The sequence below is a fragment of the Scyliorhinus torazame genome, chromosome 4 (assembly GCF_047496885.1).
Source record: "Scyliorhinus torazame isolate Kashiwa2021f chromosome 4, sScyTor2.1, whole genome shotgun sequence".
Classification (NCBI taxonomy): Eukaryota; Metazoa; Chordata; class Chondrichthyes; order Carcharhiniformes; family Scyliorhinidae; genus Scyliorhinus; species Scyliorhinus torazame.
In genome coordinates, this window is record NC_092710.1 from 38,434,528 (window position 1) to 38,456,708 (window position 22,181).

Here is a 22,181-nt window from a genome sequence, read left to right on the forward strand (position 1 = left end):
CAGGAAAAGCCTGGGAACTACAGACAGGTGAGCCTAACGTCTGTAGTAGGAAAGTTGCTAGAAGGTATTCTTGGAGACAGGATCTACAAGCATTTAGAGAGGCAAGGACTGATTCGGGGCAGTCAGCATGGCTTTGTGCGTGGAAAATCATGTCTCACAAATTTGATTGAGTTTATTGTGGGGGTGAACAAGAAGGTAGATGAGTGCAGTGCAGTAGACGTTGTCTACATGGACTTTAGCAAAGCCTTTGACAAGGTACCGCATGGTAGGTTGTTGCAGAAGGTTAAAGCTCACGGGATCCAGGGTGAGTTTGCCAATTGGATTCAAAATTGGCTGGACGACAGAAGACAGAGGGTGGTTGTAGAGGGTTATTTTTCAAACTGGAGGCCTGTGACCAGTGGTGTGCCTCAGGGATCGGTGCTGGGTCCACTGTTATTTGTGATTTATATTAATGATTTGGATGAGAATTTAGGAGGCCTGGTTAGTAAGTTTGCAGATGACACCAAGATTGGTGGCACAGTGGATAGTGTAGAAGGGTATCTAGGATTGCAACGGGATCTTGATCAATTAGGCCAGTGGGCCGACGAATGGCAGATGGAGTTTAATTTAGATAAATGTGAGGTGATGCATTTTGGCAGATCGAATCAGGCCAGGACCTACTCAGTTAATGGTATGGCGTTGGGGAGAGTTACAGAACAAAGAGATCTAGGAGTACAGGTTCATAGCTCCTTGAAGGTGGAGTCGCAGGTGGACAGGGTGGTGAAGAAGGCATTGGGCATGCTTGGTTTCATTGGTCAGAACATTGAATACAGGAGTTGGGACGTCTTGTTGAAGTTGTACAAGAAATTGGTACGGCCACACTTGGAATACTGTGTGCAGTTCTGGTCACCCTATTATTGAAAGGATATTATTAAACTAGAAAGAGTGCAGAAAAGATTTACTAGGATGTTACCGGGACTTGATGGTTTGAGTTATAGGGAGAGGCTGGATAGACTGGGACTTTTTTCCCTGGAGCGTAGGAGACTTAGGGGTGATCTGAAAGAGGCCTATAAAATAATGAGGGGCATAGATAAGGTAGATAGTCAACATATTTTCCCAAAGGTAGGGGAGTCTAAAACTAGAGGGCATAGGTTTAAGGTGAGAGGGGAGAGATTCAGAAGGGCCCAGAGGGGCAATTTCTTCACTCAGAGGGCAGTGAGTGTCTGGAATGTGCTGCCAGAGGTAGTAGTAGAGGCGGGTACAATTGTGTCTTTTAAAAAGCATTTAGATAGTTACATGGGCAAGATGGGTATAGAGGGTTATGGGCCAAGTGCGGGCAACTGGGACTAGCTTAATGGGAAAAGCTGGGCGGCATGGACTGGTTGGGCCGAAGGGCCTGTTTCCATGATGTAAACTTCTATGATTCTATGATTCTATGATCAGAAATTGAATTTCATCCAGTCCCAATAAAGGATGCACTTTGGATCTGTCCATCGCTGCTGTTCAGTTAAACCTCATTGTTATATTCCATCACATTTATATTTAAATACATTTCAATTTGTTTTCTTCATTCAAAGCCATTCTGCACTCTGTCCTCTGGGTTTCTGTTGCCATGAGCACCCGGTTTCCCTGGGTTTCTGTGGCTCTGGCTCATCTTTCTTTCTCACTCCACAGTAGAAATATTTCCCACTTTCTCTGTCTGTTAGCTTTCACAAAGAGTCATCGGACTCGAAACGTTAGCTCTTTGCTCTGCCTATAGATGCTGCCAGACTTGCTGAGATTTTCCAGCATTTCCTCTTTCGTGGTTATCTTTCTGTTCACATGGAAATTCAATTGGTCACAACTGGTCCAAAAGCAGCAATGGTTCCATTGGGGCTCGAAAGCAGGACCAGCTGCGTGTAAAGCGGACGTGATAACCACTATACTATTGAACCAGCTGGCGGCAGCTACGCTCCTTATATGACTGGAGTTTGTGATTGTTCCATCGATCCGGAACCTTTGTAAAGCGTCTATTTGATGGGAATGGATCAGCTGTCCAACACCTGACTTGCTGTATAACATGTTTGCGTGTCCACAAAGTCACGTTCAGCTGATTGTGCCCAATGTTTTCTCTTTGAATCAGGCAATTCTCGAAAAAGACTCAAAATGAAAGAGCGTTTAATTAAATGAAAATGAAATGAAAATCGCTTATTGTCACAAGTAGGCTTCAATGAAGTTACTGTGAAAAGCCCCTTTTCACCACATTCCGGCACCTGTTCGGGGAGGCCGGTACGGCGCGGAGGTTTTTTGGCAAAGGGGAGGTTTCGCTTTTGTAAGGAACAGTTTTGAAGCAAGCGTGCTGGACGCAGCGCACCTTGAGTCAGAATGTTGAGTCATTGAGAGTCAGGAAGTGACTGTCCCAAATCTAACTGGGAATAAGCTGTCTCCAGGAAAGGGACTCGGTGGGCGGAGAATCGGAGTGAAGCACCTAACAGCAGCACAGCTCTGAACTCGCCCTGAATCCAGAGGCAGAGCTGCTGATATGCCGTCCGGATTCAGGGAGTGGCGCAGGGCAAAGGAAGCAGCTGTATGTTCTGGAGGAGAGGCACAGCATCAGCAGAGGAAAGAGGGGCAACAGCGGAGCGACTGGAGCAACAGCGAAGGGGGAATGCGGTCACTACAAGCAGGATCTCTCATAGCCCGGATAGCTCAGTCGGTAGAGCATCAAACTGTCAATCTGAGGGTCCAAGGTTCAAGTCCCTGTTTGGGCGATCATTTTAGATCCCAATGATCGATGCTAAAGTGAACCCATCGAGTGAATCCACTGGGAAAGAAGCCCATCGGCCCATTGTGCCTCTGCTACCCCTCAATCCCCCATCTGTTCCAATCCCAGTTTCCAGCAAAGGACCGTCGCCTTTGCATTCAACGGGGTTCAAGATTTCATCTATTCTCTTTTGTGTGAATAATACCATCATTACAAGGAGAAATCTCTGCCCACCGCATTCAGATTGATACCTGAAATATTTGCGTTGTGCTTATTTATTATCATTTTTTTGCTGATTTTGAGCTTTTCGGCGAGTTGAATCGGAATTCCGACATGATCAGGAATTGAATTTCATCCAGTCCCAAAAAAGGATGCTCTTTGGATCTGTCCGTTGCTGCTGTTCAGTTAAACCTCGTTGTTATGTTCTAATAAATTCCATCACATTTATATTTAAATACATTTCACTTTGTTTTCTTATTTGAATGCCATTCTGCACTCTGTCCCCTGGGTTTCTGTGGCCATTAGCACCCGGTTTCCCTGGGTTTCTGTGGCTATGGCTCATCTTTCTTTCTCACTCCACAGTATAAATATTCCCCACTTTCTCTTTCTGTTAGCTTTGTCAAAGAGTCATCGGACTCGAAACGTTAGCTCTTTGCTCTCTCCTACAGATGCTGCCAGACATGCTGAGATTTTCTCTTTCGTGGTTGTATTTCTGTTCACATGGAAATTCAATTGGTCACAACTTGTCCAAAAGCAGCAATGGTTCCAGTGGGACTCAAACTCAGAACCTGCTGCGTGTAAAGCGGACGTGATAACCACTACAACATGGAACCAGCCGTCGGCAGCTCTCCTCCTTATATGACTGGAGTTTGTGATTGTTCCATCGCTCCGGAAGCTTTGTAAAGCGTCTATTTCATGGGAATGGATCAGGTGTCAAAACCTGACTTGCTGTATAACATGTCTGCGTGTCCCACAATGTCGCGCTCAGCTGATTGTGCTCAAATTTTTCTCTTTGAGTCAGGCAATTCTCGACAAAGACTCAAAATGAAAGAGCGTTTAATGAAATGAAAATGAAATGAAAATCGCTTATTGTCACAAGTAGGCTTCAATGAAGTTACTGTGAAAAGCCCCTAGTCAACACATTCCGGCGCCTGTTCGGGGAGGCCGGGACGGCGCGGAAGTTGTTAGGCAAAGGGGAGGTTTCGCTTTTGTAAAGAACAGTTTTCAAGCAAGCGTGCTGGACGCAGCAAACCTTGAGTCAGAATGTTGAGTCATTGAGAGTCAGGAAGTGACTGTCCCAAATCTAACTGGGAATAAGCTGTCTCCAGGAAAGGGACTCGGTGTGCGGAGTATCGGAGTGAAGCGCCAAAGAGCAGCACAGCTCTGAACTCGCCCTGAATCCAGAGGCGGAGCTGCTGATATGCTGTCCGGATTCTGAGAGTGGCGCAGGGCAAAGGAAGCAGCTGTTTCTTCTGGAGGAGAGGCACAGCATAGGAAGAGGAAAGAGGGGCAACAGCGGAGCGAGAGGAGCAAAGCGAAGGGGAAATGCGGTCACGACAGGCGGCACCACTCGCAGCCCGGATAGCTCAGTCGGTACAGCATCAGACTTTTAATCTGAGGTTGCAGGGTTCAAGTTCCTGTTCGGGAGATCATTTTAAATCCCAATGATCGATGTTGACGTGAACCCATCGAGTGAATCCCCTGGGAAAGATTCCCATCGGCCCATTGTGCCTCTGCTACCCCTCAAAACCCTGTCTGTTCCAACCCAGTTTCCAGCCACGGACCTTCGCCTTTGCATTCCAGGGGCTTCCATATTTCATGTATTTTCTTTTGTGTGAATAATACCATCATTACAAGGAGAAATCTCTGCCCATCGCTTTCAGGTTGATACCTGAAATACTTGGGTTATGCTGATTTATTATCATTTTTTTGCTGATTTTGATCTTTTAGGCACGTTGAATCTGAATTCCGACATGATCAGAAATTGAATTTCACCCAGTCCCAATAAAGGATGCTCTTTGGATCTGTCCGTTGCTGCTGTTCAGTTAACCCTCATTGTTAAGTTCCAATAAATTCCATCACATTTATATTTAAATACATTTCACTTTGTTTTCTGTATTCAAAGCCATTCTGCACTCTGTCCCCTGGGTTTCTGTGGCCATTAGCACCCGGTTTCCCTTGGTTTCTGTGGCTATGGCTCATCTTTTTTTCTCACTCCACAGTATAAATATTTCCCACTTTCTCTGTCTGTTCGCTTTGACAAAGAGTCAACGGACTCGAAACGTTAGCTCTTGGCTCTCCCGACAGATGCTGCCAGACTTGCTGAGATTTTCAGCATTTCCTCTTTCGTGGTTGTATTTCTGTTCACATGGAAATTCAATTGGTCATATCTTGTCCAAAAACAGTAATGGCTCCACTGGGGCTCGAACACAGGACATGCTGCGTTTCAAGCAGACGTGATAACCACTACTCCATGGAACAATCTGGTGGCAGCTACACTCCTTATATGACTGGATTTTGTGATTGTTCCATCGCTCCGGAACCTTTGTAAAGCGTCTATTTGATGGGTATGGATCAGCTGTCAACACCTGACTTGCTGTATAACATGTTTGCGTGTCCCACAAAGTCGCGTTCAGCTGATTGTGCACAAATTTTCTCTTTGAGTCAGGAATTTTCGAAAAAGACTTAAAATGAAAGAGCGTTTAACGAAATGACAATCGCTTATTGTCACGAGTCGGCTTCAATGAAGTTACTGTGAAAACCCGCTAGTCGCCACAGCTGGCGCCTGTTTGGAGAGGCCGGTATGGCGCGGAAGTTGTTAGGCAAAGGGGAGGTTTCACTTCTGTAATGAACAGTTTTGAAGCAAGCGTGCTGGACGCAGCGAACCTTGAGTCAGAATGATGAGTCATTGAGAGTCAGGAAGTGACTGTCCCAAACCCAACTGGGAATAACCAGTCTGCAGGAAAGGGACTCGGTGGGCGGAGTATAGGAGTGAAGAGCCGAAGAGCAGCACAGCTCCGAACTCGCCCTGAATCCAGAGGCGGAGCTGCTGATATGCTGTCCGGATTCAGAGAGTGGCGCAGGGCAAAGGAAGCATCTGTTTGTTCTGGAGGAGAGGCACAGCATAAGCAGAGGAAAGAGAGGCAACAGCGGAGCGAGAGGATTAACAGCGAAGGGGGAATGCGGTCACTACAGGCAGCGTCACTCGCAGTCCGGATAGCTCAGTCGGTGCAGCATCAGACTTTTAATCTGAGGGTCCAGGGTTCAAGTCGCTATTCGGGCCATCATTTTAAATTCCAATGATCGGCGCTGACCTGAACTCATCGAGTGAATCCACTGGGAAAGAAGCCCACCGGCCCATTGTGCCTCTGCTGTCCCTCAAAACCCTGTCTGTTCCAATCGCAGATTTCAGCCAAGGACCGTCGCCATTGCATTCCACGGGGTTCAAGGCTTCATCTATTCTCCTTTGTGTGAATAATACCATCATTGCAAGGAGAAATCTCTGCTCATCGCTTTCAGATTGACCCCTCAAATATTTGCGTTATGCTGATTTATTATCATTTTTTTGCTGATTTTGAGTTTTTAGGCGAGTTGAATCTGAATTCCGACATGATCAGAAATTGAATTTCATCCAGTCCCAATAAAGGATGCTCTTTGGATCTGTCCGTTGCTGCTGTTCAGTTAAACCTCATTGTTATGTTCCAATAAATTCCATCACATTTATATTTAAATACATTTCACTTTGTTTTCTTAATTCAAAGCCATTCTGCACTCTGTCCCCTGGGTTTCTGTGGCCATTAGCACCCGGTTTCCCTGGGTTTCTGTAGCTATGGCTCATCTTTCTTTCTCACTCCACAGTATACATATTTCCCACTTTCTCTGTCTGTTAGCTTTGACAAATAGTCATTGGACTCGAAACGTTAGCTCTTTGCTCTCCCTGCAGATGCTGGCAGACTTGGTGAGATTTTCCTGCATTTCATCTTTCGTGGTTGTATTTCTGTTCACATGGAAATTCAATTGGTCACAACTTGTCCAAACGCAGCTATGGTTCTAATGGGGCTCGAACCCAGGACCTGCTACGTGTAAAGCAGACGTGACAATGGTAACAGCTGTACTCCTTATATGACTGGAGTTTGTGATTGTTCCATCACTCCGGAACCTTTGTGAAGCGTCTATTTGATGGGAATGGATCAGCTGTCAAAACCTGACTTGCTGCATTACATGTTTGCGTGTCCCACAAAGACGCGTTCAGATGATTGTGCCCATTTTTTTCTCTTTGAGTCAGGCAATTCTCGAAAAAGACTCAAGATGAAAAAAAAGAGCGTTCAATGAAATGAAAATCGCTCATTGTCACAAGTAGGCTTCAATGAAGTTACTGTGAAAAACCCCTAGTCGCCACATTCCGGCGCCTGTTCAGGGAGGCTGGTGCGGCACGGAAGTTGTTCGGCAAAGGGGAGGTTTCGCTTTTGTAAAGAACAATTTTGAAGCAAGCGTGCTGGACGCAGCTAAACTTGAGTCAGAATGTTGAGTCATTGAGAGTCAGAAAGTGACTGTCCCAAATCCAACTGGGAATCGCCAGTCTCCAGGAAAGGGACTCGGTGGGCGGAGAATCGGAGTGAAGCACCTAAGAGCAGCACAGCTCTGAACTCGCCCTGAATCCAGAGGCAGAGCTGCTGATATGCCGTCCGGATTCAGAGAGTGGCGCAGGGCAAAGGAAGCAGCTGTATGTTCTGGAGGAGAGGCACAGCATAAGCAGAGGAAAGAGGGGCAACAGCGGAGCGAGAGGAGCAACAGCGAAGGGGGAATGCGGTCACGACAGGCGGCGTCACGCGCAGTCTGGATAGCACAGTCGGTAGAGTATCAGACTTTTAATCTGAGGGTTCAGGGTTCAAGTCCCTGTTCGGGCGACCATTTTAAATCCCAATGATCGATGGTGATGCGAACTCATCGAGTGAATCCACTGGGAAAGAAGCCCATCGGCCCATTGTGCCTCTGCTACCCCTCAAACCCGTCTGTTCCAATCCCAGTTTCAGCCAAGGACCGTCGCCATTGCATTCCACGGGGTTCAAGGCTTCATCTATTCTCCTTTGTGTGAATAATACCATCATTACAAGCAGAAATCTCTGCTCATCGCTTTCAGATTGACCCCTCAAATATTTGCGTTATGCTGATTTATTATCATTTTTTTGCTGATTTTGAGTTTTTAGGCGAGTTGAATCTGAATTCCGACATGATCAGAAATTGAATGTCATCCAGTCCCAATAAAGGATGCTCTTTGGATCTGTCCGTTGCAGCTGTTCAGTTAAACCTCATTGTTATGTTCCAATAAATTCCATCACATTTATATTTAAATACATTTCACTTTGTGTTCTTAATTCAAAGCCATTCTGCTCTCTGTCCCCTGGGTTTCTGTGGCTATTAGCACCCGGTTTCCCTGGGTATCTGTGGCTATGGCTCATCTTTCTTTCTCACTCCACAGTATAAATATTTCCCGCTTCCTCTGTCTGTTCGCTTTGTCAAAGAGTCTTGGAGCTCGAAACGTTACCTCTTTGCTCTTCCTACAGATGCTGCCAGACTTTCTGAGATTTTCCAGCATTTTGTCTTTCGTGATTTTATTTCTATTCACATGGAAATTCAATTGGTCACAACTTGTCCAAAAGCAGCAACGATACCACTGGAGGTCGAACCAGGGACTTTCTGCGTGTAATGCTTACGTGATAACCACTACACCACGGAACCAACGAGCTTCCCACCTGGCTGTTTATATGACTGGAGTAAGGATTCGAGTCCCAGTTGGACCTATGTTAATTTTAGAGCACAGATAGCTCAGTCGGTGCAGCATCAGACTATTAATCTGTTATATATCCTATACCATCCTCTTTTAGTTTATGATTCGTTCCTGAGATGTGGGGCCAGCTATTTATTGCCCATCACTGAGGGCATTTCAGATTCAACAACATTGCTGTGGATTAAGGACGGAGATTTCCTTCCCTTCAATGAGGACTTCAATGAACCAGATGAGTCCTTAGCCTTTTAATACCAGATTTTTATGGAATTTAAATGTCACCATTTGCCGTGACGGGATTCGAACCTGAATCGCTAGAGCTTTGCCCTGGGTCACAATGTAAACGCCCGTCCCTTTATCTGCGCATCAACTTTCACTCAATTAAACGTCCCATGGGATTTAAAAAATAAATAAATTTAGAGTACCCAATTCATTTTTTCCAATTAAGGAGCAATTTAGCCGATCCACCTACCCTGTACATCTTTTTGGGCTGTGGGGGGCGAAACCCACACAGACACGGGGAGAATGTGCAAACTCCACGGGGACAGTGACCCAGAGCCGGGGTCGAACCTGGGAACTCGGCGCTTCCCATGGGATTTTAAAAGAAAACAAAGTATGAAAACAAGGCCTAAATGGAGGCACACCGTCAGATCACAAAGCTTGGTAAAAGGTATAATATTTTCCTAAGTGGCTTACAAGAGGAAAGCGAGGTAGAGGTGGAGCACGGAATTGGAAGAGAGAGTGGGAGTTCCTGAGCTTCCGCACCGTCCAACAGGGGGCACCATTGGAACAGTGATAAAAGCCAGGAATGTTCAATGGTCCAGTATTAGATGGAATGCAGATATTTCAGAGGGTTGTGGGGCATAGAGAGATTCTTGGAAGGTTTGGGGGAGGGGGCAATGTGTCTGGTGTTTTTCTTGGGGGCGGTGATATATGGTCGTGCAGGGATTGGAAAGAAGGTTGCTGACTCAATACAATTAATCGGTTCGGCGTTGCTGATGTTGTGCATCTTTCTGAACCGCGCTAATGGGGCCTGCCAGAGACTGTGGGACACGGAATTTCAGGAAGTCTTAGGCCAGACTCGTCCTCAGAAAGCGGCGCTACTATTTCCCAATTTGGGCTTAAATATTGCTGAATGTTGACCCTCCGGGTGGCCGAGTTGCGCGGGAAACAGTGAACGAAAGGCCGTCGAGCCACTTGATGTTCTCTGCCTGCCTGTGTGTACGAGTGGATGGGATCAATTCTCATAGAATCCCCACTGTGCAGAAGGAGGCCATTCGGCCCTTCGATGTTATACCTGCCCTCTGAAAGTGCACCCTATCGAAGCCCACTTCCCCCACCACGCTTCCGTAACTCCAACAGACCTGCACATCTTTGGACTGTGGGAGGAAACCAGTGCACCCAGGGGAAACCCACACAGACACGGGGAGAATGTGTAGACTCCACAGTCACCCCAGGCCAGAATTGGAGCGGGATCTCTGGCTCTGAGGCAGCAGCGATAACCGCTCTTTCTCTCTCTCCACGCTGTTGTTGTTCACAGACCAGGGAATGGCAGCCTTCACACTCAGACATTGAAGAATCAACCTGGACATGGCTGAAGATTCAGCTTTCAATCTTTACTTGCACTCCAGAGACTGACATGGTGGCCATTGCTCACATCAGAATCGAGTAGGCTGCAAGGGCCGATGTCCCCCACGTGTGGGACGCAGCGAATGCGAGAGTGTGGTGCAGTGTCAGGGTGCCGCCCGCCTGCGAAGGGACAGTATTGCAGCCATATTATTTCCATGGCAAGTTCAGTTCAGATTCTGGTTAATGCTAACTCCAAATGTGTTGCTAGCACGGGAATCAGCGACGGTAATGCCAATGAATGTAAAGGGGTAAATTTTGGATCCTCTCTTGTTGGAGAATGTCACTGCCTGGCAGTCATGCAGTGCCAACCTTCCTCGCCACTTGTCAGCTCAACCATGAATATTGTCCATGTCTTGATGCAGTTGGCTATGGGCTGCGTCAGTACCTGGAGAGTGGCTAACGGCGCTGAACATTGCGCCGTCATCAGCGACCATATAATCATAGAATCGTAGAACTTAGTGCAGAAGGAGGTAATTTGGTTCATCGTGCCTTCCCCGGCCGTTGGAAAGAACACCCTACCTCAGCAACGCCACGGACCCTTTTTGGACACAAGGACAATTTTGCGTGGCCAGTCCACCTAACCTGCACATCTTTAGACTATGGGAGGAAACCGGAGCACCCGGAGTAGACACGGGTAGACACGGGGAGAACGTGCAGACTCCGCACAGATATCATCACTTCCGACCTCATTAAGGAAGTTCATCGATGAAGCAACGGAAGGTGGTTGGGGCTAGGATACCAATGGGAACAACTCGGAATGATAGTCTGGAGCTGAGGTGATTGGGCTTCAACTATCACAAGCATCTGCATCATGATCATGGCTTATTATTCAAATCATTAATCTGCTCCCGTTTTCACCCAGATCCTTTGATTCGTTCAGTTCGAAAGGCTATAACTAACTCCTTCTTGCAAACATAAAAAGTTTAGTACTGATTTTGTAAGTAAATAATTCCACAGACTCACCACTGCAAAGAACAAAGAAAAGTACAGCACAGGAACAGGCCCTTCGGCCCTCCAAATCTGCGCCGACGATGCTGCCCGTCTAAACTAAAACCTTCTACACTTCCTGGGTCCGTATCCCTCTATTCCCATCCTGTTCATTGTATCTGTCACGATGTCCCTTAACTGTCACTGTCGTCCCTGCTTCCACCACCTCCTCCGGCAGCGAGTTCCAGGCACCCACTACCCTCTGTGTAAAAAACCTGCCTCTAAACCTTGCCCCTCGCACCTTAAACCTATGCCCCCTAGTAATTGACCCCGAGTAATTGTCATGTTTTGGCAGCATGGTAGCATTGTGGATAGCACAATTGCTTCACAGCTACAGGGTCCCAGGTTCGATTCCTGGCTTGGGCCACTGTCTGTGCGGAGTCTGTACGCTCTCCCCGTGTGTGCGTGGGTTGCCTCCGGGTGCTCCGGTTTCCTCCCACATTCGAAAGATGTGCAGGTTAGGTGGATTGGTCACACTAAATTGCCCATAGTGTCCAAAATTGCCCTTAGTGTTGGGTGGGGTTACTGGGTTATGGGGATAGGGTTAAGGTGTTGACCTTGGATAGGGTGCTCTTTCCAAGAGCTGGTGCAGTCTCGATGGGCCGAATGGCCTCCTTCTGCACTGTAAATTCTATGTAACTCTGTAACTATTCCCATCCTATTCATGTATTTGTCAAGATGCCCCTTAAATGTCACTATCATCCCTGCTTCCATCACCTCCTCCGGCAGCGAGTTCCAGGCACCCGCTACCCTCTGTGTAAAAAACTTGCCTCGTACATCTCCTCCAAACCATTCCCCTCGCACCTTAAACCTATGCCCCCAAGTAATTGACCCCTCTCCCCTGGGAAGAAGTATCTGACTATCCACCCTGACTATGTCCTGCATAATTTTGTAGACCTAATGTACAAGGTCGCTAATGTAATGACGCATTTAACGGATTGGGGTCCACGCAGAACAAAATGTAGAACGGATGTGAAAGTTGGGAAAGGGGCAGGAGGCAAAGGGGGAATTTGAGATTGGGAAGGATCACCAGAAAAAGAGCAATAGTTGGGAAATTTCGAAGAATTTCAGTCTGTAAACTAATAGTGGACTTTTGGGCAAAATATGTTTAAAACTCTGAATGGTCATTTGCTTATTTAAGATTTCACAGGTAATGGTCATAGAACATAGAAAATACAGCACAGAACACGCCCTTCGGCCCACGATGTTGTGCCGAACCTTTGTCCTAGATTAATCATAGATTATCATTGAATTTAAAGTGCAGAAGGAGGCTACTCGGCCCTTTGAGTCCCCACCGGCTCCCGGAAAGTGCACCCCACCCAAACTCAACACCTCCACCCAACACCAAGGGCAATTTTGGACATTAAGGGCAATTTATCATTGGGCAATTCACCTAACCTGCACATCTTTGGACTGTGGGAGGAAACCGGAGCACCCTCAGGAAACCCACGCAGACACGGGGAGGACGTGCAGACTCCGCACAGACAGTGACCCAAGCCGGAATCGAGCCTGGGACCCTGGAGCCTTGAAGCAATTGTGCTATCCACAATGCTACCGTGCTGCCCTTAAGAACAAATAAATCTACACTATATCATTTTACCGTAATGCATGTACCTATCCAATAGCTGCTTGAAGGTCCCTAATGTTTCCTATTCAACTGCTTCCACAGGCAGTGCATTCCATGCCCCCACTACTCTCTGGGTAAAGAACCTACCTCTGATACCCCTCCTATATCTTCCACCTTTCACCTTAAATTTATGTCCCCTTGTAATGGTTTGTTCCACCCGGGGAAAAAGTCTCTGACTGTCTACTCTATCTGTTCCCCTGATCATCTTATAAACCTCTATCAAGTCGCCCCTCATCCTTCTCCGTTCTAATGAGAAAAGGCTTAGCACCCTCAACCTTTCCTCGTAAGACCTACTCTCCATTCCAGGTAACATCCTGGTAAATCTCCTTTGCACCTTTTCCAAAGCTTCCACATCCTTCCTAAAATGAGGTGACCAGAACTGTACACAGTACTCCAAATGTGGCGTTACCAAAGTTTTGTACAGCTGCATCATCACCTCACGGCTCTTAAATTCAACCCCTCTGTTAATGAACGCGAGCACACCATAGGCCTTCTTCACAGCTCTATCCACTTGAGTGGCAACTTTCAAAGATGTATGAACATAGACCCCAAGATCTCTCTGCTCCTCCACATTGCCAAGAACTCTACCGTTAACCCTGTGTTCCGCATTCATATTTGTCCTTCCAAAATGGACAACCTCATACTTTTCAGCGTTAAACTCCATCTGCCACTTCTCAGCCCAGCTCTGTATCCTATCTATATCTCTTTGCAGCCGACAACAGCCCTCCTTACTATCCACAACTCCACCAATCTTCGTATCGTCTGCAAATTCACTGACCCACCCTTCAACTCCCTCATCCAAGTCATTAATGAAAATCACAAACAGCAGAGGACCCAGAACTGATCCCTGTGGTGCGCCACTGGTAACTGGGATCCAGACTGAATATTTGCCATCCACCGCCCCTCTCTGACTTCTATCGGTTAGCCAGTTCGTTATCCAATTGGCCAAATTTCCCACTATCCCATGCCTCCTTACTTTCTGCATAAGCCTGCCATGGGGAACCTTATCAAATGCCTTTCTAAAATCCATGTACACTACATCCAGTGCTTTACCTTCATCCACATGATGCACGCTTATTAAATATTATTGGAAAGAGGTTTCTATTCAGCACCTTGGCTATGGGAACTCACAGAGAGGGGAAGCTGGTGATATTTCTGTTGACATGGAAATTCAATTGTCCAGAAGCAGCAATGATTCAACTGGGGCTCGAACCCAGGACCTGCTCCGGGTAAAGCGGAAGTGAAAAACCAGTACACCACGGAACCACGTGGTTAACATGGGTTCCTGTTTATATGACTGGAGTGTGTGATTGTATCCATAGCTCCAGAAATGTTGGAAAGCGCCCATTTGGTGGGATGAGCTCAGCTGTAAACACCTACATGTTAGCGTTTCCATTTAAGTCGCGTTTCGCTGATTGTTCTGAATGTTTTTCCTTTGAGTCAGGCAATTTGCAGGAAAAGAGGCAAAATGAAGCAGCGTTTAAATGTTATGGGCAAACGGGAGGCTTCACTTCTGTAAAGATTCCGACATGATCGAAATTTGAATTTCATCCCCGACGGGGGCGCACGAACTAGTGCGGTCAAATGTCCTGGACAAGGGGCAGGCGAGGGAGGAATGAGGCTAGAACAGAGGGGAAAAGTGAACGAGATAGAGACCGCTTGGACCTTTGACATGTTTGCGCGGCACTGCGCTGCCCCACTCCAGTCATAAAGTCCGGGTCACAGGAATGGGCGAGGATAGGGGAATGGAGGTGAGGGTGAGGCAGAGGCAGCGGTCAGACAACAGGCATAATTTAAGGTTAAGATCAGCCCCGGGAGAGGCGGGGCACCATACTAGCAGGGATAGCTAGCACAGGAAGAAAGACAGCAAGGCGGGACGCGGTGCACCTCCCGGCAGGGTGGGAGACCCTCTCTGTTGGTGGGGGGGGGGGGGGGCAGTATTGCTCTCTTTGGTTGTTTCTAAATATGCCGGTCAATATGGTCGCTTTCCTTAATTCTAATTACGTTTGCTTTAGAGTCTCCAGGTATCTTTCGATACCGCCACAAGGTTGAAACTCGAATGAGTGTGTAGGAGTGAGTGTGTAGGAGTGAGTGTGAGTGAATATGTAAGAGTGAGTGTGTGTTAGCATGTGGGTGTGATAGTGTGTCAGAGTGACAATGTGTCAGAGTGAGAGTGAGTGTGTTCCCTCCCCATTTTTTCAGGTAATTCTCCTCCCCAGTTCCCATTCCTCTCCCTGTCTCTCGCTCAATTAGGACGCCATCCCGGCCCATAGTTTCAAACTGCCTCTCCCAGCGTGGAGAGGAGAGCATGCCAATAGCACTTTGTAATTAGAGAGGAGGGCGACACATTGTGGGTGCGGGAGTCGGCGCGGGCCTCAATCTCTGTATTTGCGCTTCCCCCATCGTTCAATGTTACTGACAGGGAAAGGGGCGTCCGGTTTGAGCAACCTCTAATCTGGGAATCAGACGATCCTGAAAGATATGTATGTGTTTCACAACAGATGTCTTTCTTTCATTTAGAATGGTGGCATGTTGTGCATTTTGCTTATTGTATTTCTTTGCATTATCCCCTCATCTGGACGGAGCTCAAAGGGCCAATCACACCGACCTTCTTTGCCGGTTTATTAGACGATGTATCTGTTTGGAGGCGAGAGTGAACTAGGTCGACCCATCTCCCAAAACAGCACCACGGAAGCTTGTGGCAATGAAGCTTCAACAATCTGATTTTTCTGCCTATTTCGAAGAGGAATGAAGGCAAAGATTCCATACTTTTCCGGGCCATTTCTTCCAGAACGTCCCGTCTTCAAGTCGCTTAGTTGCCAAGATTTATTTTGTGAAACTGATAGGCAGCGCTCATCAGCTCTTCGCCCATAAAAGGTTGCCTGCATGGGGCAGACTAATAAATGGCTTGTTACGACCAGCTCCGCAAACTCAGCCAGTTCTACCATCCAGCACGGATAACTTCCTTCATTTGTAAACTCCTCCGCCCAAAGTCCCTGCTTGTTTCTGTGAATTATATCAGCCCTACAGTCTACCCTGAATATTTAACATTCCCCGTTATTAAAGTGCCCTACCTATGCAAAGAACTGCATTCCCTACAGCCCTCCTTTTATCTCTAGTCTCCTCCAAAGCCATGCAGAAATCTATCGACACGCCTGCCCTAAAACTTTCACAAACTATGAAACGTTTTTCTCCTCCTACAACCTTGCGATAAGTCTGCGTTCCTCCATTTATTGCTCAGTGCTTTGCCGTCCAAATAATTGCAACCTGGTCTCCGTGGTCTCAGCTGCCTGGTTCCCAATACTTGTTCTTGTTCACAAATCATTTCCACCCTTTCTGTAGCTTTAGGAAACAACTTCTGCCTTCCATTTGCACAAATATTTGGGTACCTAGCCAATACCTGCTGTCGATGCCCCTGGTGTTAAAGTTCCTTCCACAACTTCTGCTATGAACGAAGCAGGGGATTTATTTTGATAAGTTGCTATTGTCGATTTGCATCCTTGGAAATATTTCGAGAAAATTCTCCTAACAAGGATATTTTCTCTCAGGTGCGCAGAGGAGATCAATGACCACAAATACACGATAAAGATTGGCATTGCTCCGATATATCCTGTCCTCAGATTATTCCTAAAAGAACCCCACTTCAGGAACATAAGAATACCCATTCTCTGCCACATTTCCTCCTTCCCAAATTGCTCTAGCTTGTCCTGTGACCCGTAGCGTTTAACTCTTCAACAGGAAGACACTTCATCGCCAACGTAACTCTGTTGAATCCCCAAGAACTGCATACGATTGAAAAAGTGTGCCGTTCAGTGTATATATCAGCGAATACTTGCTCGTTCTACTCAATCTCCCTTCATAAGAAAATTCCCTCACCGTCGTTGTTTGGTTCAAAAATGGCTACCGGCTGTGCTTTCTTACGTTTTGAACTTGTCCTATGACCATCACTCTGGATGTGGCTGAAAACTGCTCAGTGAATCTGGAGCCAGAGGTAAAACTCCACGACCCCTCTCCCTGTGTGGTTAAATATGCAGTAAATAGGGATATAATACTAAAACATAATGGTAATAATAATGTTTATTAGTGTCACAAGCAGGCTTACGTTAACACTACAATGAAGTTACTATAAAACTCCCCGAGTCGCCACACTGCGGCGGCTGTTCCGTACACTGAGGGAGAATTCAGAGTGTCCAATTCACCTAACAAGCACGTCTTTCTAGACTTGTGGGAGGAAATCGGAGCGCCCGGAGGAAATCCACACAGACAAGGGGAGAACCGACGGACTCCGCACACACAGTGACCCAAGCGGCAACTGAACCTGGGGCCCTGGCGCTGCAAAGCAACAGTGCTAAGTTCTGTGCTACCCTGCCACCCAAATCAGGAGTACCAACTACTGCGTACCACGCGCTGCATACCCCAAATCTGTACTCTTGCCCTCAGTTCTGTGACCTCTATGTTCATCATCCCCATCTGGGATGATCCATAACACAAAGGTGCAGTGTTAGAATGCGTTTAAAACCACAATTTCCCGGGAAGCTGAGGTAACGTGCAGTCTGGGGTCAGCAGCGTGCGATAGGCGAGAACTTTTCAGTGGACAAAATGCAGGCATTCAGATTCAGGTTCCTATTGCCTTCGAACAAGTGGGCACATTCATTTCAACTGAGGTCATATTGCAAATTGGCATTCAGGATTATGTTGCATTTGAATTTAAGGGCAGCACGGTAGCATAGCGGTTAGCGCAATTGCTTCACAACCCCCGGTTCCTAGGTTCGATTCCAGGCTGGGTCACTGTCTGTGCGGAGTCTGCACGTTCTCCCCGTGTGTGCGCGGGTTTCTTCCGGTTGCTCCGGTTTCCTCCCACAGTCCAAAGATGTGCAGGTTAGGTGGATTGGCCGTGCTAAATTGCCTTTGTGTCCAAAATTGCCCTCAGAGTTGGTTGAGTGGGGTTACTGGGTTATGGGGATAGGGTGGTGTGGGATTGCGTAGGGTGCTATTTCTAAGAGCCGGTGCAGACTCGATGGGCCGAATGGCCTCCTTCTGCACTGTAAATTCTATGAATTTAAGTTGCGGGTTAAGGGTGCGCTTAATTTAGTGCAATCATTGTTTTTTAAATGAAGAGTAGATTTAGATTAGGATTAGAGTTTGGTTTAGAATAGTAGTTATTTTTACATTTCGTGGGACCGTCATGTTTCACGTTAAAACGTAAGTTACAGTTTGAGTTTCTGTTCCAAGTGGGGTTAGGGCCAATGATATTATTGGGATTTCAGTTGCCATGCAGCTTTAGGATTACCATGATAGTTCAACGTCCAGCAATCATTCGCAATACATTTTCAGCCACGGTTCGGATAATTGCAGCTTTGGTTTTCATTCGGGATGACATCATTGCTGATATTCGTCTTGGAGTTACGGCTTGAGATCAGGTTTTGTTCCTTGTCCGGTTTGGTAGTAACAGTTTTTGCCGTTTGCGTTAGAGTTACTGTTAGGGTTCCGTTAGTTTTTGGAAAAAATGTAAGGTCGAGAAAGAGAGTCTGAGAGAAGCATGTCGACAGCAAGAGAGGCAATGCGGGGAGGACAAAGGAAACAATTTCTATTTTAATAATGGACTGAACCTAATGGTCCCATCCTGAACACTTCACAGAGAATCACAACAGCAACATTGCAGAACTGGACATAAAGGAAATGTCGTCAAATGCACGGAGATATTTTAAGGAATGTCTGAAAGGCGGTCAGAAAGTGTCACTGTGGTTTTGGGGGGAAAATCTAGACCTTCTGACACAGTGAGATGCAGGAATAAATCCATGGATGATGCAAAAAAAAGAAAAGGATGGACGTTTCAAGATCATTGTGTGGCGTTGCTGAGATCCAATGGCGAGCAGCGTGCAATAGAGTGAGAGGTGACTGGGCAGCGGTAGGCTTTGGACAAGGCAGCAAAGTTTGAATGAGTTCAAGGTTAGACAGGTTTAGGTCTGTGTTGAAAGCGTTGCAAAATGTATTTGTTCTCGAGTGCAATCTGAAATTTTAACCTAAATCATTGCCGTCATTGTGATGTGAAAGGATGGGAATCCGACTGGGGGGATTTAACATTCGATACTCCAGACATTGCGATTCACTTTTCCCGCAGGCAAGTCACCACCACCTTCTGATGGGCAACGAGGGAAGGACAATAAATGCTGGCCGAACCAGCGACGCTTATATCCCGTAAATGGAAGAACGTAAATCCTGAAATTGGGATCAAGGAGTCTATCGACCAGTTTGGAAAGAAGGATGAGCAGTTCCAGATCGAACAGCTGCTTGACTGGGGGCAGAACGTACACCAGTACTCAAGGGCGTTGGTTGAACCTTAGAGCCAAACAAAGGCAATATCGTGGATGCAGTTCCCTATCCAGCCCTGCAAGAGGCATTTGGTATTTGGCGCTGTCACGATTAGGATGGCTGCTTCAGCAGTCAATTCTTTCCAGATAAATATTCACTGCTCTTTGTCGTGTGTGGAAGTCTGAGAATGCATATAAGTCGCATGTGTTGGAAGCACTGGTGCACGTTACTGGGCTGCGTTCAGTTGATTCGTTTAGTTATAAATTTAATAATTGATGTAACCGGATAGATTACTGTGCTCTTGAGCTGTTTTCTGAAACTGGACTGAGTGGCCCCATAAATAAATGTGTTTGTGCAGCAACTTAAATGTTGCAGGGTTTCTCCGACTTCCCTAAATATAAATTCCGAGTTGCTGTAATCCCTGCTATTTTTGCCCGCAATGCGATTATATAAGAAATGAAAAACATACACCAACCATAGAAGTAAGAAGCTGCCGGATATGCTAAAGAGTAAAATCACAGATTTCTTTCTGCTCTCCATCTCTGGGTCACTGTCACTCTCTCTCTTGCTCTGACCCCTTAGTTGTTTACGGACTCGACTTGCCACTAAAATGTGTCTGACTGTCAGGGCGTTGAAGAACAGAATTAAAACGAATGGGAGCAATGGGGTTAATACAACACTAAAACAGTCATATCCTGCCTATGCAGGCTCAGTATAGTAGCTTGCCTTGACATAACAGAACCACGGCACATTGTTGATTATCACAAGAGGTTCAAGTGGAAAGTAGAAGGGGATGCTTTTCAAACAAATCAGAGTGCAAATTGTTGCTAGAATCACAGACGCCATTTTTTCAGTGCAATATTTAGCTTTCAGCTTCTGGCAACAGATTGCCACGAATCGGTCAAAGGTAAAAGTGACAGTGAACCAAACAGAACAGTCTGTAGCTGCAAGACGCAGGGCATTCATAACTCTGCACACATGCGTAATGTACAAGAAAGCCCATGGATAATAATAATTAACAATCTTCCACAAAATGAGATCAGTGATAATGAACGCTAGATCCCCCATTGCCATTGCCATCATGTAGCGAGTGGTGCAGGTCGAGAGGCCACACTTTCCCCGGGATAGGATCATAATCGCCACTAGATTAACTTGTTGGGAGCAAGAGAGAGAAGAGAATAAAGAGAGCAATGATTCACCAAATATTCAAAGTATCTGACGCAAACATTAGATCAGGGTTTTAGCAATAATGTTGGCTGGTTGCAGCCACACCATACAGTACAGTTTTAATAATCTCAACCAAACCAAACCCACCTCCAGTCCCACATCCACGATTAAAGGATTCCAATCGGAATCATGGGAAGGTATCCTCTGCTTGAATTCGGACTGGAAAGTAAATACCTCGTGAGGCTGGAAGTTACTCATTTCATTTGTTTTCCAGTTTTATGTGTGACAGGCCAGATTTGCCCGTTTTACTCAGACTTACCACAAAGACGCCAGGGGTGGGTGATTCAAACCAGGCGCCCAGCCCCAGCATAATTCCTGATGGAGCAGGACAGGCGGGATAAGAAGTAGAAAAACAGATATGCAGAATTATCTGCAAGAATCAGAACACACGTGCAACAGCAACACCTCGTGATTTTGCTAAATTATCGACTAAGGAGTAACATTTCAGGTCGAATATTCATATTTATCAGATGTCAAGGTTAGGAAATAGAATTCAGCACATAGGAGAAACAGAATTTCATGACAGCGATTTGTGAAGGGGAATTATTTACATGAAAACAGTTAAATGTCGATTTAATAAATTAATCAATGAAACTGTGCTGTTCTCCTCTTTGGTTGTCAATAAATAGCAAATATCCGTTTTTGCCAGTGCCGTAGAACACGAGATAAAACAAAAACATATTTCGATTGATGCACTTATCACCAACCTTCAGCAAAATGATTCCCCTTCGAAATGAATTACATTCGTAAAACACGGAAGCAGCTTCTTCCAATGAAAGAAAATTCTGGCGAAAAATCAAAACTGGACCTTCTTTATTTCCATTCCAATTAGTGACTCGCACCCGATTTGTTCCTACGCTGACACATACCCCAAGTACCTTACCACTGCGATCAGATAGCCCCCTCCAGTGAGTGCCCAACACTCGGGACAACTCCACTGTGACAGCTACATCCAGAAATACATTGCCTCCGTTTTCTGCGTTGGTCTCCATGTCACCAGCAGGCAGTTTTCCAGGAAAGTCAATACAAGTTGATACCTCATGGAACCTCTACATTCATGGGCGCACTGTAGCACAGTGGGTAGCACAGTTGATTCGCAGCACCAGGGTTCCAGGTTCGAGTTCCAGCTTGGGTCACTGTCTGTGTGGGGTCTGCACGTTCTCCCTGTGTCTGCGTGGATTTGTTTCGGGCGCCACGGTTTCCTCCCACAAGTCCCGAAAGACGGGCTGTTGTGTGAATTGGACATTTTCCCACGGTGAGCTAAAACAGGGGACAGAATGTGGCGACTCGGGGCTTTTCACAGTAACTTCATTGCAGTGTTAAAACTTGTGACAATAAAGATTATTATTATTCTCATTGGAACAATGTTGCAAAAAGTCAAATTTAAATCGGATCAACAAAACCGATACCAAAGCCCCACCCTCTTCATAACTGTCAGTATGCGACGTTATAATTCACAGAGTAAAGCCCGGGGGCCGCTCGCACACACGGCTGCTCGGGTACAAACACTTACCAGGAACACCGATGGCGGCAAGGGTAATGTTGTATATTTTCAGAATTGTGTCAGTCGGAAAATGCATTTTCTGCATGAAATGATCTATCCCTTTGTACCATAGAAAATGTCTGGGTTGAACACTAATTATATACTTTCCCAGGTCGGATCATTTATACACCGTGGAATCCCGCGGGGGGAGTAGCATGTAGCAACATTTATTTTCTGTTTGTAGAAACCGAAATGACATCATAGAACGTTTGCGCACCCCCATAGCATCCAGAACATCAAACATGTAAAGCCGGAGGACGGTGGATTTCTGGGATGCACTGTCTGAAATGGCGGAAGAGGAAGAATTATGCATCGCATGTTCAGGTAGACTTGTGGTCCTGCATACCAA

General features: G+C 46.3%; 1 non-coding gene across 1 annotated transcript; it reads left to right on the forward strand.

The window, feature by feature from the left end:
• The first annotated feature begins 2,656 nt into the window (after window positions 1–2,656).
• trnad-guc (transfer RNA aspartic acid (anticodon GUC)) lies at window positions 2,657–2,729 on the forward strand. The gene has a single exon. It is a non-coding gene; the product is annotated as a tRNA-Asp (tRNA).
• The last annotated feature ends 19,452 nt before the right edge of the window (window positions 2,730–22,181 follow it).